The sequence below is a fragment of the Saccopteryx leptura genome, chromosome 2 (genome assembly GCF_036850995.1).
Source record: "Saccopteryx leptura isolate mSacLep1 chromosome 2, mSacLep1_pri_phased_curated, whole genome shotgun sequence".
In the NCBI taxonomy this organism is placed as follows: domain Eukaryota; kingdom Metazoa; phylum Chordata; class Mammalia; order Chiroptera; family Emballonuridae; genus Saccopteryx; species Saccopteryx leptura.
In genome coordinates, this window is record NC_089504.1 from 89,060,600 (window position 1) to 89,076,564 (window position 15,965).

A 15,965-nucleotide genomic window follows, 5' to 3' on the forward strand; every position below is an offset into this window, starting at 1 on the left:
AACTAATATCCATGCAATGTTACATTTCACACCTCCAGACATCATTTCTTATCCAACAAATCATGTGTATTTACTAATTACGACATATGCTCAGCCACTGCTACTCTTGTTTCAAGTTCAGCCTCTAAAGTACAGAAACTTTCTGCTCAGCCTACATAGAAACATCCTAGATGAATTTTATTTCTCAAGGATTTTAGTTACTACTTTACATTGCACAAATGTATACAGATGCACAAAATGCTAGCTGTATGAGAGAAACCACATATTGCCTGAGAAAATAATGTTCTTTTTAAAATCATATAGCTTTGACCATATATGTTTTTAGGCTTTGACAGCTTGTAAGTAAGTAAATGTATGTACTGAGTATTTTCTTGAAAATTATCCCATTTCTTGAAAAACCTTTTATCTGTTGTTATTCTTCACTTTACACTAATAAATGAACCTTGGCTGTATAGCCACTGGTTGTGGCTATCTTGTAGCAACAAAGAAGTGTATTACATACATACATCACATACTGCAAACAACATTGAAGGAATTTGAATACATTTAATCTTCTTTGCCTCTATATAATCCAGCATTTAAAAAATTTTTTTAATTTTTATTTTTTATTTTTTACCAAGCCATCTCTGCTACTTATTTAGACATCCCAAAGCACTGGAAAATCATTGTATCCATTAGTAGCATGTGTAATGGTGACATGATTAAAGTACTGGGGTGATTGCTTCTGTTGGGGGGAAAATATCTTGCATTCCACAGAGCCAGTGCTGTCAACAAATATGACCTTGATAAAGAAAATACAAGGGTTCAGCAAACACTTCAATGGTTTTTAATAAAGAAAAAGAGAAATTGGAACCTTCATTTATGTTATCACCAATTAAAAGTGAAACATGAACTCTATATTATTCATAGCTCTCCAGAGAAACAATAAGATAGATACAGATATAGACAATAGATGTAGCTATAGATACAGATATAGATAATTGACATAGATAGTAGACAGGTATAGAAGAGAAGATTTATTATGGAAATTGTCTCATGACATTTTGGTGGCTGAGATAAACCATGACTTTCCTTTGCTATCTGCAAGCTGAAGAACTAGGAAGGCCAGCAGTGTAATTCTGTCTGAGTTTAGAGTTCTGAAGACCAGAGAAACTGATGATGTAACTCCTGGAGAAGGTTTGTGGGGTGGGGCAGGCCAGACGCCCAGAGTCTGAAAGCCTGTAAACCAGGAGCTCTGATGTCCAAGGATAGAAGGAGATGGACATTTTAGCTCAAGAGGAACAAGAATGGACTCCTCAGCCTCTTTTTATTTTTTCCATTTGGATCCTCAAAGGATCAGAGCTCTTCTTTACTAGGTCTACAGGATCAAATGCTAATCTCTTCCAGAAACAGCCTAACAAATCTCCTGAGGTAATGTTTTACCAGCTCTGTGTACATCCCTTAACTCCATCAAGTAGACACATAAAATTAACCATCCCCCAAACACTATCCTTTCAAATTCTAATCAGATTCATTCCTTTGGGGTTGCCATTTTTTCTTCTCTTTGTATTAATATTAGTGTCTCATCCATTGACTCCTGCAATCAGATTATGACTTCAGGAGTCTCAGTTAACTCCTCTCATCATGCTTTGCATACAAGAATTTGGATCACATTTCTAGTGATAATCCATAGAATTTTCCCACAATTAGTAAGAATGATGCCTTTCATTCCTGATGGATTTCTAAGTTTTATCTATTCCATTTGAGAAGTAATGATTTTTATATACTAGTATCTTTCATTTTATTTTTAATTGCTTACCATTAAGAATAAAATAAACTGCTCTTTGGGCATGCACTGACCTTCAGTGGTGAACATCTGTTTCTCTGGGGGTGGAGAAAGATGTATGGGGAAAAAATTCTGACCAATTCCACCATTATTGCTTTTTTTTTTTTTTCTTTTTAACCATACAAGTCACAAGCATCCCATTTTGGGAGAAATGTTTTACATATTTAATAACTTTGGAATAATTTGTTACTTGTTATTTGAAGAGATTAAACTGATTTGGGCAAATAATGAAGTTAATATTTTTATCTCTTTATTATTTTTGAGTATTTTAAAGCTAGGAGATTATACAAAGAGCAGTTTTATTAGAATGTGAAGAGAGCTTTAATATCATCTAATGTATTTCCTTTATGTAGTTGTAACTATTTTCCCCTCCAATTAATATATTTGCATTTTTTTTCTTCTAATTGTACCATAAACTTTCTTTGAATTGTGTTTGATGAATATGTGACTCAATTTCAAACCAAAGTGAGCATGTATCATCTTGGTCATGGTTTCTGATATAGGATTTGACTTGGGCTCAGCTCACATCAATGAAAGCTTATGAAAACCGGCTCCAGGACTTTTGCTGATACTATTGAGAAATATGTCTTTTGGCTCTGGATAGTAGGCTCAGTGGTAGAGCATCGACCCAGTGTATGGACGTCCAGGGTTTGATTCCAGGTCAGGGTACATAGGAGAAGCAACTGGCTGCTCCTCTACCCCTCTCCCTCACTCTTCTCTCTACCTTTCCCTCTCCCTCAGCCATGGCTCAGTTGGAACAAGCTGACCCCGGGCACTGAGGATGGCTCCATGGCCTCTCCTTAGGTGCTAAAATAACTCAGTTGCTATGCAATGGAGCAACAGCCCCAAATGGGCAGAGAATCACCCAGTAGGGGGCTTGCTGGGTGGATCCTGGTCAGTGCACATGCCCGAGTCTGTCTCTCTGACTCCCCTCTTCTCACTTAAGAAAAAACAAACAAACAAAAAACAACCAAAAACATAAAAAACAGGAGCATCTAGCAAAGGCCTGAAGAAAGACTGTTTACTATTATACATCTTAAGCACTTCGACTCAGTCTTTCCTGAGGTTGGTACCTGGAAATTTTGATTATGTGAAACAATAAATTCAATTTTTTTTTTTTTACTTAAAGTATTTTGAATTGGTTTTCTATCACCCACAAGCAAATTAGGTCTAATGTTAAAACTTTACTGTTTGTACAAAATAGTTGCGACCCAGAAAAGTAATGTGATTTGCTTCAGGTTCACAGCCTGTGTCAGAACCTGAATCTGTATCCTTCTAGCCCAGAACTCTTTCCATTTCACACCCCCCTCTTTAGAAGGGGATTGTTACACCCTACACCTGGGGAGCTGGCAGTTTCCGTCTTGCTGTGCATTCGTTTGACACTCCCTGACCATGTTTACCTCCTTGTGTCACACAGGGAGTGACACAGGAGAACTGACAGATTCAGAAAGGATAAAAAGATGTACTTCATTTCTGGATGTTTGTCTTGTCAGAAATAAGCAAGGTTGAGCTTGGATAAGATGCTCTGAGGCTGAACATGCAGGTACTCACTTTGCAAAGCCTGTGGCACTGGTTAGAAATGGATGTGCTGTGCTTTCTGCTGTGAAAGTGAATATTAAAAATCAAATGTTTAATCTTTCTTCTAATGTGAAAACATGAAAAACTCTCCCTTAGAAATTCCAAAGAAAAGGAATTCTGTATAATTTACTTTGATGAGAATATGACCACTACATTTAATATTATGATTCTAAATTTAGGAAAACAGAAGATATTATCCTCCAGGCCAAAGGCATATGAAACATAATTCAGACATGAGTCTTTGGTTTCCCAGCATGGCTCTATTCTTATATGAATATTAATTTAGTTGTTTCAGTCTACCACCAGGCCAACTGCAATAGAAAAGCATTCAGTCTGTGCTCCTTGAAAAAAGTTGGTCTTGACTTGGACTTAAGTACTGCTGACGATTTTATTTTGTATTTTTCTGAAGTTGGAAATGGGGAAGCAGTTAGACTCCCGCATGCGCCCAACCGGGATCCACCCAGCATGCCTACCAGGGGATGATGCTCTGCCCATCTGGGGCGTTGCTCTGTCGCAGCCAGAGCCATTCTAGTGCCTGAGGCAGAGGTCATGGAGCCATCCTCAGTGCCCAGGTCAACTTTGCTCCAACGGAGCGTTGGCTGCGGAAGGGGAAGAGAGAGACAGAGAGGAAGGAGAGGGGGAGGGGTGGAGAAACAAATGGGCACTTCTCCTGTGTGCCCTGGCCGGGAATTGAACCCGGGACTCCTGCATGGCAGGCCGACGCTCTACCACTGAGCCAACCAGCCAGGGCCATTGCTGACGATTTTTGTTACTACATTCTGATCAGAATATTCTATCAGAATATTTGGTGGGGCACTCTGAATATGAGAGTGTATTTGACTCTTATACTGCTTAAAAAGTTTGCTCAACCAGCAGCAAAAGTACATGCAGTTGTGGCCTTTCCTACTGCCTTTCTGCCTTGAGAGCATCAGAGTCTTCAAGGTGAGTCAAGATGGTGCCATATCCAAGAGAGTTAATTACCTGTGAATTCAGCAGACCTGCCCCAAGCCAAAAACAAACAGAAAACAAAAAAAACACAAAACAAAATTCTGATTTTAATTAAAAACTTCTATTTCCCATATCATGAATGATTGATGGAAGGCAAAAAAAAAAAAAAAAATAGGATTTTCATTATAAGAATTTACCTGTGAATATAGCTTTTGCTGTTTATTTCAAATGCCATTTAGATTCTTTTAGAGATTGATGCTTGGTTTACTAGTCACTGTTTTTTAAAACAGGTTTGTGGCTGTTCTGTTTTTAGAATTTGGTTTTTATAAAAGTGCTCTTTTCTTTCGGAAGCAGTGTATAAATCCTACCCTCTAAATTTGATGTGACACTGGAGAGCTCCCAGTGGTTGGTGAAAGTTGCCTGGGAGGAGGAGCTAAGCCATCACTCAGATTGCCCAGGGTTGCAGTTGTTGACTGGGCAGGTGCACACCTAGACAGGAGCAGATGTAGTAGTTTGTTAAACTGAGGGTTACTATTTAAGAGATCCAGGTGAACTTTTATTTCATGAGTGGAACTCGGCCCGGGAATGAAGTGTATTGATCCTTTTCCTGTTTCTGCTTTCCTACTATCTTCTGAGTAATATGTGGAATAGAAGTATGTTAACTTTAAAATTGACCTAGGTGCCATGGAACTATTTAGAAAGAGGGAGAAAAAATTGATTCCATCAATTTTAGAGTCTGGAGAGTCAAGGAAAGAAATGCCCCTGGGTGAGAGCCACTGCTTTCTCAGAGCTCTCTGAGTAGGAGTCAAATTAGGAGGGATATTTTACATCACTGAGCCCAGTTACTTGGTTAGAGATTCAGAATTGCTGAACTATTTGTGTATGGTGTATGTGTGTTTGTACAAGTGAAGGGATTTTGAGCAGGGACAACATCATGTTTCTTAAAATACAGCTTCAAAGGAACCATATACCGAATGGATCCTAGCCAGCCCAAACACCTATGAACAATTTATTTATTCTCTAGAGAGCTCACACTGATTCTGTAACCTCTTAAAACCCTTTGAGAAAGATATTTATATGCCTAATTTGAGGGGTGGGAAACTGGTGTGCAGAAAGGATGGAGACCTTTTTTACTGATGGTCTTGATGAAGAAGCAATATTAGAAACCTCACTCATTTCAAAGATGTTAGGCAGAAAATACTAGCCAAAAAAACTATCTTTTATATATCAGTCCTTTTGGGAAGTACAGACTGGAAAACACACAACACCAAACTCAAAACAGGACAAACAAAGGAAATTGTTTCACAGGTCTCTGAGGCAGTAACCATACCGATCAATTTCCCAAGACCTGACAAGTAGGCTTGCACATGTGACACATTATTTTTCCAGAAAATGTTGACTTGAGAGATACTTTGGAGGGAGCAGGAGGCAAAATCTGTAGCTTACAGTGAAATCAGTTGATCCATTCAGGCTCTAAGGATTTAATGGGATCTTGTGAATGGCTTTCTTTGCTTTGGGCATAGTGTTGCTGAAAATTATCTTCAGCTGTTTGCTGATACATGCTGGTCTTTGTTAATTCTGGGTAACTGGCATCATGGCATATTGGGAAACTGAATTGCTCTAGTAATTTAACATTTTGGCCAACAGTTAGACATCTGCCTTCTCCCAACATTAGGATCACCTCTTCCTCTCTCCTCTCTTTCTTGCAAGTTTTCTCCTGGAATGTTCATAGGACCAATTACTTTGAAAGGACAAATTTTGCTTGATTTTGACAAGAGGACACCTTGGCAAAATGTAGGCTATATATTTTGTAGATGTTTCAGGGTCTAGTTATACATAGATCAAGGCAAAGAAAACATCAAGCAATGAAATAGGCTATTCAGGACAATTTTTAGTTCTCCCATTGCTTGACATTCAAATAGAATTAGTGAAGTTTAGCTGTTGACAAAATAGATTTTGGAGAGACAGTTCTGGTTTAAAAACCTGCTCCACCTATAATGGCTATACCTTGGGCAATTTGTTCATCTCATGAAACTCATTTGTAAAATAAGAACAGTAATGCTTGGCTTACAAGGTAATTGTGAGTATTAAATAAACAAAATAAATAAAAATCCTTTTAAACTGAAACATAATAGAAACTTAACAAACTATAATTGTTAGGATCACTGTTGGTCAAGTAAGTTTGTAAATATGGTATATTTGTTTGCTCGCTTATAGTTTACATTGGGTGTGGGGGACAGGCTGTAAACAGGAAGGGTTGTTATAGCCTAAGGCTTAGTTTTATTTATTTATTTATTTATTTATTTATTTATTTATTTATTTATTTATTTATTTTTAGAGATTTTATTTATTGATTTTAGAGAGGAGAGATAAAGAGAGAAAGAAGTGGGGGAGAAGCAGGAAGCATCAACTCCCATATGTACCTTGACCAGGCAAGTCCAGGGTTTTGAACCAATGACCTCAGCATTCCAGGTCAATGCTTTACCTACTACTCCACCACTGGTCAGGCAAGGCTTAGTTAGTTTCAAAACTAAGGTTTTCCCACACCCTTGAATGTTGCATGATGTGGAGTGGTGCACTCTCATGAGGAATCCCATTATGCCTCAGAGAAGTGACCTTGTATCAGAAACTTCCTTGTTTATATATTGGATTACAGGTTTTGATTTCTACACTATAAAATGGGGTAGAGGAGCCCATGCTGGAGGAGAGCAGAGAAAGGCCATGTGGAGGAGAGGAGAAACAGCCAAGATGGTGAGTGCTGAAGGAGAAGCCAGTTTGTGCAGAGTTTGTGCAGAGAGAAGGAAGGAGATGGGGAACAGAGGTGAATAAGACTGGTGAGGTAGAACCCTTTGATTCTAGGAAACTCAGATAAGTCAGTGGCTTTGGGAGCCCTGAATGGAAAGGGAAGTGTTTTTCCACTGAGTGTATTTCTTGTCCACCGGATGCAAGCTAGGATTAAAGCTAATGGCCCACCAGTTCTTGGCTCTGTTGTTTCATTACCATCTGTCTGAATAAAGTGTGAACCTGCATGGGCTAGGAGGCTGTGTCCGTGGCCATGGCTACTGGCCTTACAGTAGCCTAAACCACAATCAAGATATAAAATATTGCCATTAACTCAGAAAGTTCCCTCAAGTCCCTTCCTAGTCATGGGATTACCCTTTGAGGCAATCTGTTTCCTGATGTTTCTTCATTATATTTTAGTTCTGCCTATTGTAGAACTTCATATCAACAGAAGCCTAGCATATGTACTCTTTTTTTTTTGAAAGAATTCTTTCATTCAGCATAATATTTTTGAAATTTATTCTTTGTAATCACTAAGTAGTATTTTATTGAATATGCCACGATAAATATATATATTAAATATATATGTATATATTCATTCTCCAATTGATAAACATCTGAGTTGTTTCCAGTTTTGGGCCAGTATGGGTAAATCTACTATGAAATTGCTTCTATGAGACTTTTTGAAGACATAAGCTTTCATGTCTCTGGTAAGGATCTATAATTTATGAATTATTTTATTGTTGCTGTACTTACTCTTCAGCAATTAGAGTTATTAGTCTTTTTAATTTTAGTTATTCTGGGGATATGTGGTAATATCTCATTGTGGTTTTAATATGCATTTCTATGAATAATGCTTATATTAAGCACTGTATGTGCTTATTGGCCATTTTATATCATCTTTTTCAAAAGTGTATGTTCAAGACTTTTGTCCATTTTTTAATTGTGTTGTCTTTTACTATTGAGTTATAGGAATTTCTGACATATTTTCAAACCAGTCCTTGTAAGATATGCTTTGTGAACATTTTTTCCCAGTCTGTCACTTTTTTACTTATTTACTTACTGGTGTCTTTTCATGAGCATAATTTTCTAATTTTGATGAAGTTTAATATATTATTTTTCCTTACATGGTTATTGCTTTCTGAGTTTTGTTGAGGACACATTTCCTACCTCCATCTTTTTTCCTTGTAGAAGCTTTCCAGTTTTAGCATTCACTTTTATCTCTATAATTGTTCTCAAATAATTTACTGTATATTATGATGTGAAGTAGAGGTCAATGTTTATTTATTCTGTGTTCTAGCATTATTCAGTTGTTCTCACATAATTTGTTGTTAAGACTTTGATTTCCTCAAGGATATCTTTGGTCTTTGTGAAAAGTTATGTGATCATATAAATATAGCTTTATTTCTGGACTCTCTATTTTATTCTCTTTATCATTTTGTTGATCCTAATGCCAATACTCGACTGTCTTGTAACTTTATAATAAATCTTGGCATCAGCCAGTATTTTCTTCCAACTTTATTATTCTTTTTAAGGTAGCTTTTGTTAATCTAGGTCACTTATATTTTCAAAGAATTTTAAAATTAGCTTGTCAATCCTTACAAAAAGCCTAGTGGAATTATTATTGGTGCTACAAGATAGTTTTGGGGAGAACTGAAATCTAAGAAATATTGAATGTCCTAATCTATAAATATGGTGTATCTATTTATTGAGGTCTTTTTTAGTCACTCAGCAGAATTTTGTAGATTTCATTGCAGAAGTCACATAGTAATTTATTTCCTAGTGCATATATTATATTTTTGATGCCATTATAAATAAAATTTTCTTTTAATTTATCAATTGACAGGACTAGTATACAAACTATATTTGTTTTTAACTATTGATCTTATATACTGCAACCTTACTAAATTTAGGTAAGCATTCTAATAGTTATTTTTTAGATCTCTTAGAATTTTCCACATAAGCAATTATATAATCTGTGAATTAAGATAGTTGACTTCTAAGGCCTTGTCCAGTGGGCTCAACAGTAGAGCGTCGGCCAGATGTGTGGAAGCCCTGGGTTTGATTTCTGGTCACAGGAGAAGCATCCATCTGTTTCTCCACCCTTACCTCTCTCCTTCCTCTCTTAATTCTCTTTTCCCCTCCTGCAGCCAAGGCTCTATTGGAGCAAAGTTGGCCCGGGCGCTGAGGATGGCTCCATGACCTCCACCTCAGGTGGTTAAATGGCTCTGATTGCAATAGAGTAACTCCCCAGATGGGCAGAGCATTGCTGCCTAGTGGGTATGCTGGGTGGATCTTGGTTGGGCACATGTGGGAGTTGTCTGCCTTCCTGCTTCTAACTTCAGAAAAATACAAAAAAAAAAAAAAAAAAAAAAATGGTTGAGTTCCTCTTTCATTGTCTTTTTTTTTTTTTATTGCACACCTAGGACACCCAGGAAAATGTTGAATAAATGCGTCAAGAGTGGATATTATTGCCTTGTTTGAAGTTTCAAGAAGACATCCTTAATATTTCATTTTTAGATTATTACACTAAGTGAAATAAGCCAGTCAGAGGAAGACAAGTACCATATAATTTCACTTATATGTAAAATATAATGAACATAATAAACTGATGAACAAAATAGAAACAGACACATTGATGCAGAGAACAGACTGAAAGCTGTCAGAGGGGATGGGGTTTGGGGGGTTGGGTGATAAAGGTGAAGGGATGAAGCAAAGAAAAAAACTTATAGGCACAGACAACAGAGTGGAGATTGCAAGTGAGACCTGATTTTGGGTAGTACATACACAATGCGGTATACTGATGATGTATTGTAGAATTGTGCATCTGAAACCTGTAAAATTTTATTAAGGAATGTCACCCTAATAAATTGAATTAATAATTAACAGAAAAAAAGACATGCCTGGGGTAAAGCATTTAAACTTAAAAAATAAAATAAAATGAACTCTATTAACAACAACAACAACAAAATTATTTCAGCTCAAGGATTCTCAAAATTCCTGTCATGAGATTTAAGTTCTCTTATATTTCTGATTGTTGAGATGTTCTATTATGAATAGATATTAAAATTTGTCAAATGTTTCCCCCTACATTTTTTTTTTAGAAATAAAGAGATTGAGATGAGAAGCATCAATTTATAGTTTTGTCACTTTAGTTGTTCACTGATTGCTTCTGATACGTGTCTTGACCAGGGGGTTCAAGCCAAGCTAGTGATCCCTTGCACATGCCAGAGACCTTGGGCTTCAAACGAGTGACCTTTGGGCTCAAGTCAGCTACCATGGGATTATATTGATGATCCCACACTCAAGCCAGTGACCCCATGCTTAAACTGGTGAGCCCACGCTCAAGCCAGATGAACCTCAGAATTTCAAATTTAGGATCTCAGTGTCCCTGGTCAGTGTTCTATCTACTGTGCCACAACTGGTCAGGCTCCCCTACATCTTTTGAGATGAATATTTAACACTTTTCTATTAATATGGTAAATTACAAGGATTGAATTTTAAATGTTAAACTTGCCAAGCATTTGTGGGGCAAATCATCTCTGTTAATATGATGTAATACCATTTTTATATATTTTTAGAGTTGATTTGAAAATATTTTTTGAAGATTTGTGTATCCATAAAAATAAAATATATTTTTCTCTTTTTAAAAACTCCTTTGACATAATTAATGGTTAAACAAAAATAATAACAATGTGAGTTGAGGTTTATAGAAGTAACATGGCAACAATGGCTCAAAGGATAGCATTTGGATGGAATACATTTTACATGACATATATTATTTGAAATAAAATTCAAGTGTATTGCAAAGCACAACCTAACCACTGAAACATAATACAAAGAAATAAATCAAACTAGCCAATAGTGGAGAAAGACAAAATTGTATAAAATATTCAATCCTCAAAAAAGTAGTTAGGTAGGAAAAAAAGAACCAAAACCCAGAAGTGTGAAACACAATAGAAAATAAATCACATGATAGTAGATTTAAGCTTAATGATATATAATGATACTAAATATACATCAAAACATTCTAATCAAAAAATAGAAACTGTCAGGCTCAATAGAAGCAGCCTAATCGTATATATTTTATAGAAACCTACTTTACCCTCATGATCCCATATTATAATTTTTACTCTAAGTAGTTATATGTCTTTTAAAGAAAGTAGAAGGAAAAATTAATTTCTTTTAATTAGAAGTTTCTAAACTTAATGAAGTCTACATAATAACTTAATGAAATAACTACAGAAATCTTTTTCTGTAGTTATTGTTTCCTGTGTTCTGTTAAAGAAATGTTTGCCTATCTACTAATGACTTATAATATTAAAGCTAAACCCACATTTTCTGATTATAAGTTCAGTGACATTGTCATTATACAGGGTGGGGACAAAGTAGATTTACAGTTGTTCATATGGAAAATAATATAGTTATTGATAGATAATAATACAAGAATAAACTGTTTCATGTGCTCACAACTATTAACCTACTCTTGCCCCACACTGTACTGTGGGGAAAGTCTTCATATGGGGGTGCTGTGCTCACCATCAAGCACCACACAAATGAATAGAAAAAGTAATTCTCATTGGGGATCTCCAAAACACAGACATTTCAGGAGTTGCCTTCCAGAAGAGTAGGATTTGTGCCCTCAGCAGCTGGCTGTTCATATCAGGGGAGGTCTTCAACCCGTATGTCTGGCGACAAGTGTGTGTAGTCATTTTTGCCTGCCAGAGGACAGTCTCCAATGGCAGATGCTAAAAGATGACTATTTGGCTCTCTCTCCATTCTAGTCTTGTTCCCTGCAGTCTATCATGTCATCAAACAAATGTTAACACATAGTATAGGTATGAATATGTAAAGCACAAGCTCAAGTTAGTGTTTTCTCTTCCCTCAAAGCAGCGAGCGTTAGCTGGATCCAGAAGTGGAAGACTGGAGGGGCAAGGGGAGGGAGAATGGAGGACACCCTTCAGTGGACAGCTCTTATAAGTCAATTTGACTCTAGACTAACCTGAGAGTGTCAATATCTGGTTCCCTAAATTACAGCTTAACAAGAATTTCAACTCCTCTTCCCTTGCTTTAGGAGCATTCACTTTCTTGGGAAATAAAAATTCTATGAATGACACAGATGAAATCTGACCTGTTCTGTAAAACAGGTACAATGCTGAGAGACCTACTCCTCACATTCTGTGGAAGCCTTGAACATGGGCTAAAAAGATAGCAATATTTATTGTCAAGGTTGGGAAAGAAACCCAGTTAAATCTGCACTTAACAAGTGTTCATTTAGTGGGATGGACCACTATTAATTGAGTATTATATTCATATAAATATAACATAAAATATTGATAAATTTACCTACATAAAAGTTTAAAATTGTGTAATGGTAAAAAAAAAAAGTTAGAAGAGAATTGCAATGTAGGAAAACAGATTTTTTAAAAAAAATTTATGTAGGAAATTAAATTTAACAGGGTGACATTAATAATAAAAGTACATAGGTTTCAGGTAACCATTTCTATAGCATTTGAACTGTTGATTATGTTGTGTATCCATCACCCAAAGTCATTTTCCGTCACCTTATATTTGTCCTTCTTTACACCCTTCCTCACCCTCTCTCCCATATCCCCCTCTCCCTGGTACCACTTCACTTCTTTACTTTTATCTATGTCCATGAGTCTCAGTTATGTATATTATATACCACTTATGTGTGAATCATACAGTCCTTAGCTTTTACTGATTTACTTGTTTCACTCAGTATAATGTTCTCAAGGTCCATCCATGTTGTTGTAAATGGCAATATGCCATCATTTCTTATGGCTGAGTAGTATATCCTTGTGTATATGTACCACATCTTCTTTATCCAGTCCTATATCAAGGGACACTTTGGTTGTTTCCATGTCTTGGCCACTGTGAATAATGTTGTGATGAACATGGGAAAACAGATTTTTTACACCTAAGACAAATAACTAATGCTCTTATTTCAGTATATGCTCATACAAATCAGTAAGAAAAGAATGAGAAGCTTGAAAAAAGGGGGAGCATGTATAAAAAGGCAGTTTATAGAAACACTAAATGCAAATTCTGTAAAATATTTAATGAAGTTTAAATTTTCTCCTAAGTAAGAAAATGCAAATCACAGCAACTATGAGATACACTTCCCCTCCTTCCCATTAGATGGGAAAAAATAAAAAGGTTTAAGGTATCTAGAATCAGTGGTGAGAGGATGGGTAATGGGAATCCTCCTACTTTGTTGGTGAGAGAAACAGTGGCAAATGTTCTGAAGGGAAATTTAGCAATATTTGTGAAGATAACAAAGAGCCACAAGTCTCCTGGCTAGAAATTTACTCTTGGAATATGCTTGCAAAAAGTTTGCCAAGACAGATCTCTTAGTGGAGAATGGGTATTTTCTCTTTAAATTCCTGAGGCTTTCTTCCACGTTAAAAGGAACAAAAGGTCGGATTTGGGAGCTTGGGAGGAGAAGCAGACACATATAGTAGGTCTGCTCCATCCTGTCTCCCTTCTTCTGGAAGCTGCCTGCCTGCAGGGAGCACACACTCCACTCTGCCCCTCCTTGCTGTTTTGGTGTGAAGTGTGTGTGTATGTGCATGTGTGTGTAAATCTTTGAATTCTGGGCTAATTATTAGGAAGCTCTGCTGCTGACAGTGTTAAGCCATATTCTCCCATATCAGCTATTTTTTTACAAGAATTTTTACTATTTTTTAAATACTTTATTCATTTTTTAGAGAGGAGGGGGGGGAGAGAGAGAGAGAGAGAGAGAGAGAAAGAAGGCAAGCAGGAGTAGATAGCATCAACTCCCATATGTGCCTTGACTGGCAAGCCCAGCGTTTCCAACCAGTGATCTGAGAGTTCCAGGTGGAGGCTTTACCCCCGGCACCACCACAGGTCAGGCCCCTATCAGCTTTATAGTATGGAAGTAGTGTTTTGGCTTCTCTATGCCGTAGTCTTTCTTGTCCTTCTCTTATTTGGTTGATAACTGAAGTGGGACAGAAAAAATAAGCCTTGACAAATATGAACAGGATGAAATTTCAGGTGCAAGAGAAACCAGCAAGGTCTTTACCTTGGCAGAGTGGTGTGACCTCACATCACTGGGAAATGGGCTGCCGTTGTCACGTTTCGTCCTGTTTTTAACTGCTGCAATTAGAATTCATAGATTTTAGGACTTATTTTACATGGTGTTTTTAACTTAAGCAAGATGAACAGCTTGTAGCATTTTTGTCCACTAGCTAGTGGTTATTTTTACATGGACTACACCAGCCTTTGGCAAGAACTCATGGACTCTGGGGAAGACATGGGCATCAGCAAATGTAGCCAACATGGACACACCGTACCCACAGTCCTCCCGAGAGCCAGTTTTGTGTAAAGGGAATCATCTTTGCTATAAACTCTGACTCTCTTACAGACAACATCAATTGAGCAACTATCTGTATATTAGTGATTTTGAAGAGGCTATATGATAAGAATATAAATGTCTCAGTTGCTAAGCAGATAATAAATAGCACACAGGGCCCTGGCCGGTTGGCTCAGCAGTAGAGCGTCGGCCTGGCGTGCAGGGGACCGGGGTTTGATTCCCGGCCAGGGCACATAGGAGAAGCGCCCATTTGCTTCTCCACCCCCCTCCTTCCTCTCTGTCTCTCTCTTCCCTTCCCGCAGCCAAGGCTCCATTGGAGCAAAGATGGCCCGGGCACTGGGGATGGCTCCTTGGCCTCTGCCCCAGGCGCTAGAGTGGCTCTGGTCGCGGCAGAGCGACGCCCCGGAGGGGCAGAGCATCGCCCCCTGGTGGGCAGAGCGTCGCCCCTGGTGGGCGTGCCGGGTGGATCCCGGTCAGGCACATGCGGGAGTCTGTCTGACTGTCTCTCCCCGTTTCCAGCTTCAGAAAAGAAAAATAAATAAATAAATAAATAAATAAATAAAAAATAGCACACAGCAGAAACCCTAGTTTATTCAGTTATTTATGTGTCTGAGATGGAGGTAGAAATAGAGCCTAGTCTCCAACACCCCTCATCTTCATCAGAGGGATCAGGGTACTCTTTCTCCACTCGGTTTCCATGCCCAGTCCTTGTCAGAGCAAACAGAGGTGATGTGACTCGGCCACTGCTCCTCTGTGTCAGCACCGCCCAGGCTGCACTGTCCTCTCCCATCCCTGTCTGTCAGGATTCCTGTGATCTTCAAGGCCCATGGCTTGTGCTATCTCCTTCTGGAAGCCATTCTTCATTGCTTATATTCACCTTCTTTCTTCTGTGAGCTAGAGTTTCATAACAAAGGATCTTGCATCATTCACTAATGTTTCAAATGCATTTGGTTTAATTTATAGACCAAAATACCAGCGGGTGGGGGCAGGATTTTAATTTTACTTTTTACCTTCTTTTCCTTCTTCCAGCAAATCACAGTGCTCAGTAGCTTTTAAAGTATAGTATGATTATGAGGTAGTTTATAATTATATAATCAAACAGATTTGAATCAGTGGTATTTTATTACTATTTGTAAAGTAAAAAGAGGCTCTGGCTGGTGACTCAATGGCTACAGTGTCAGCCCAGTGTATGGATATCCTGGTTCCATCCTGGTTCCATCCCAGTCAGGGCACACAGGGGAAATGACCATCTGCTTCTCCCCCCCCATCTCTTCTTCTCTTGCTCTCTCTCTCTTCCCTTCTCACAGCCAGTGTCTTGATTGGTTCAAGGATTGGCCCCGGGCACTGAAGATAACTCTTTTGGAGTGCATCAGCCTCAGGTGCTAAAAAACAGCTCAAAACTTGAACATCAGCCCCAGATGGGGGTTATTGGGTAGATCCCAGTCAACACATTGGGAGTATGCTTCACTACCTCTC

The 15,965-nt window shown here is 37.9% G+C and overlaps 1 non-coding gene across 1 annotated transcript; it reads right to left on the reverse strand.

Moving 5' to 3' along the window:
* Positions 1–4,078: 4,078 nt before the first annotated feature.
* On the reverse strand, positions 4,079–4,154 carry TRNAG-GCC (transfer RNA glycine (anticodon GCC)). Its single transcript has one exon. It is a non-coding gene; the product is annotated as a tRNA-Gly (tRNA).
* Between the last annotated feature and the right edge of the window lie 11,811 nt (positions 4,155–15,965).